Genomic DNA, 3,993 nt, shown 5'->3' with positions numbered 1-3,993 from the left:
TTGAAAAGCTGTTATTTTTAATAGCCAGGCATTGTGCCAGGCACCTATAGTCCCAGCTACTTGGGAAGTGGACATAGGAAACTCACTTGAGCCCAGGAATTGGAGATTGCTCTGAGCTGTGATGCCACAGCACTCTACCCAGGGGGACAGCTTGAAGTTCTGTCTCAAAAAAAAAAAAAAAAGCTGCCATTTTTGATCTTACCATTTCTATAAAGAAATAGAATGCATTGCTCTAAAATGGCAAAATACCTGAATTAAACTCAGAGAAAATATGTATTTAGGACATCTGTATGAATCAAAACACTGTGGTGATTTTATTTTTTAAAAATGAATCATCAGTTTTTTTCACAATGGGTTTGCTGCCAGAACATAGGTGTTGTGAAAACCACCCACACAATCCAAATGGAAAGGAGAAGACTCTTAGCAGCAGCAGCAGCATTTGACACACAGATTCAGGAAAGTCCACCACTACTGACCATCTGATCTACAAATGTGGGGGCACTGACAAAAGAACCACTGAGAAATTTGAGAAGGAAATCTCTGCTGAGATGAGAAAAGGCTCCTTCAAGTATGCCTGGGTCTTAAATAAACTCAAGGCTGAGTATGAGTGTGGTGTCACCACTGATATCTCTCTATGGAAATTTGAGACCAGCAAATATTATGAGTATCATTGATGCCCCAGAACACAGAGACTTTATCAAAAACCTGATCACGGGCACATCTCAGGCTAACAATGTGTCCTGACTATTGCTGCTGGCATTGGTGAATTTGAAGCTGGTATCAGCTGGTATCTCAAAGAAGGGGCAGACCCGTGAGCATGCCCTTCCAGCTTCCACACTGGGAGTGAAACTACTAATTGTTGGTGTTAACAAAATGGATTCCACTGAGCAGCCCTACAAGCAGAAAAGATATGAAGAAATCATTAAAGAAGTCAGCATTTATATTAAGAAAATTGGCTACAACACTAGCACCATAGCATTCATGCCAATTTCTGGCTGGAGCCAAGGGCTAACATGCTTTGGTTCAAGGGATGGAAAGTCACCTGGAAAGATGACAATGCCAGTGAAACCACACTGCTTGAAGCTCTGGATTGCATTCTGCCACCAACTTATCCAATTGGCAATAACTTGAGACTGCCCAATGTCTACAAAATTGGTAGTATTGGTACTGTCCCTCTGGGCTAAGTAGAGACTGGTGTTCTCAAACCCAGCATGGTGGTCACCTTTGCTCTAGTCAATGTTACAATTGAAGTAACGTCAGTTGAAATGCACCATGAAGCTTTGAGTGAAACCCTCCCACAGGACAATGTGCATTTCAGTGTGAAAAATGTGTCTGTAAAATATGTTCGTTGTGGCAATGTTCCTGGTGATAGATAACAAAAATGACAAACTGATGGAAGCGGCCACTTCACTGCTTAGGTGATTATCTGAAACCATCCAGGCCAAATTAGTTCTCTCTATGTTTCTGTACTGGATTGTCAGACAGTTCATGTTGCCTTCAAGTTGCTGAGTTGAAGGAAAAGATTGATTGCTGCTCTGGTAAGAAGCTAGAAGATTACCCTAAATTCTTTAAATCTGTTGGTGCCACTATCATCGATATGGCTCCTGGCAAGCACATGTGTGTTGAGAGGTTCTCAGTCTATTGTCCTCTGGGTTGTTTTGCTGTTCATGACAAGAGACAGACAGTTGATATAGGTGTCATCAAAGCAGTGGATAAAAAGGCTGCTGGAACTGGCAAGGTCACCAAGTCTGCCCAGAAAGCTCAGAAGGCTAAATGAATATTATCTCTAGTATCCACCACCCTGGTTTTAATCAGTGGTGGAAGAACAGTCTCAGAACTGTTTGTTTCAATTGGTCATTTAAGTGTAATAGTAATAGACTGATTAATGATAACAAGGCATTGTAAAACCTTCAGAAGGAAAGGAGAATGTTTTATGGACCATTTGTTTCTTTGTGTGTGGCAATTTTAAGTTATTGGTTTTTAAAATCAGTAATTGTTAATGGAAATAACTTGACAAATTCGGTCACAGAATTTTGAGACCCATTAAAACAAAGTTTAATGAGAAAAATTAAAAAAAAAATAATGAATCATCAATTGGATAAATACTGAGTAGTGGGACTGCTGAGTCAAATGGCAGGGCTACTTTGAATTCTTTGAGCTATCTCCATTCTAGTTTCCATACACCTGCACTCAAATGTTTCTTCCAACACAATTTGCAGTCACAAAGATGTGGAATCAATGCATGTGTCCATCAGCACATGAAAGGATTAATAAAATATCATCGATGTACACATTGGAGTACTACTCAGCCATAAATATATGGTGAACTAATACTTTTTGTGACAAACTCTATAGACCTGGAAACCATTCTTCTAAGTGAAGTCCAAAAACAATCACAAGTATTCACTATTACACTAGAACTAATTGATCAACACTCATGTGCACATTTGTTAGTAAAACTCAATGGAAAACAAGCAGGTGAAAGGGAGAAGAAAGAGAAGGGGACCTAACGAGCATACTATGTGGGGAATGGGCACACTTACAACTTTGATTCAAACTGCACAAAAGCAATTCCGGTTACCAAAAAGATATGTGCTCTTATAATATTGTGAAATGAAAACTTAAACATTACATATCTCTGCACATTGTAAAAAATTGAATCATCAAATATATCACCTCTTAATGTGCAGATCTAACTTATGCATGGCTAAGGAATAATTTTTAAGACAATTGAGAAATATCTAATTATTTCTTCAGCATTCTGAGTAAATTTTTCTTAATTATGTGCATCTACTCCAGTTTAATTGAATTCAATTCATATTCAGATTTGCATCATCATAGCCTGTTTTTTGCTGTTTCCAAAAAATTATTTCTTCATTAGATTTCTTTAAAATACATTCTGCATGCAGGAAACAGAGTATGATGGAATATTTATATGTAGAACTGGATATCATGGCCTCCCCCATGAGGAAATGACAGGTTTATTTGCAGTTAATTTATAAAATGTTGTCATAATCTTCTTTATACAGTTTTATGCTAACAGAGTTTAACTCTGCTGGATAAAATTAATTTACTGACATTGTGGTGTAAGATTGATTCTGTTAATAGATAATCAGATACTTATTCAGCATCCACTATGATTTCAAAAAAGTTGCCTCAATTGATGCAAGTAGGATAGTATTCAAGGCCTTCCAATATTTCTATATACTGTTTAATAAATATGCATTTTGTATTAAGTTTACAAATGGAGCCATCATATAACTAGTCATACATATTATGATACATTTGAGAGTGAAATATGTCTTAATAAATTCAATTTTAAAGCAGGCATAAATATGTAATATCCCTGGAAAACAGGGCACAAATTCAATTTATCTGTAAACAATTAACTATGGTATAATCAACATCTAATCTGGCTCTATTGTAGTACTAAATAAACACAGGTTCAGATAAGCAAATGGATTAATTTTTAAAGTAATTACTCTCTTCATAATCATTTATTTATTACAAGCTTTAGTTATCACACCTGTATTTTAAATTCTATTGATGTGGACATTTTTGAGAATGATTGTTGTTTCAATTATTTTAGGGTAATTTATATTCTGTGAAATATTCTTTATTCCATTTAATAACAATGCACTTAATCCTTGAGTGAAATCAGTTTTATATATCAAACAATATCCATATGTATTAGGCTATTTATATACCTAATAAAGCAAGCATTTAACTCAGAGAAGCAGAATACTGGTAGGTTTGGCGGTATAATTTAAAATATATACCTTATTTGAAACCAATCTTCTTGACCCAGGTTTCAAATAAAGCCTATATTTATAAAATTCTCTCAAGATCTTCAAAAGGAAAACTTTGAAAATGATTCTTTGAATAAAAAATAAAATATAATAATGACACCTGCTTCATAAATCAGTAACTTAGGTGTATGGAAATATAATATCAGTTATAAGAAAGATAAAGCTCTATTCTTTTTTTTTTTTT

At 35.3% G+C, this 3,993-nt stretch overlaps 1 pseudogene; it reads left to right on the top strand.

Moving 5' to 3' along the window:
* The first annotated feature begins 533 nt into the window (after positions 1–533).
* LOC100965042 lies at positions 534–1,783 on the top strand (annotated as a pseudogene).
* The last annotated feature ends 2,210 nt before the right edge of the window (positions 1,784–3,993 follow it).

This window comes from Otolemur garnettii, unplaced genomic scaffold, assembly GCF_000181295.1.
Source record: "Otolemur garnettii isolate 467f Iridium unplaced genomic scaffold, OtoGar3 scaffold00183, whole genome shotgun sequence".
Taxonomy (NCBI): domain Eukaryota; kingdom Metazoa; phylum Chordata; class Mammalia; order Primates; family Galagidae; genus Otolemur; species Otolemur garnettii.
The sequence above is the reverse complement of the archived record's forward strand: the minus strand, read 5'-3'. Positions and strand labels throughout refer to the sequence as shown.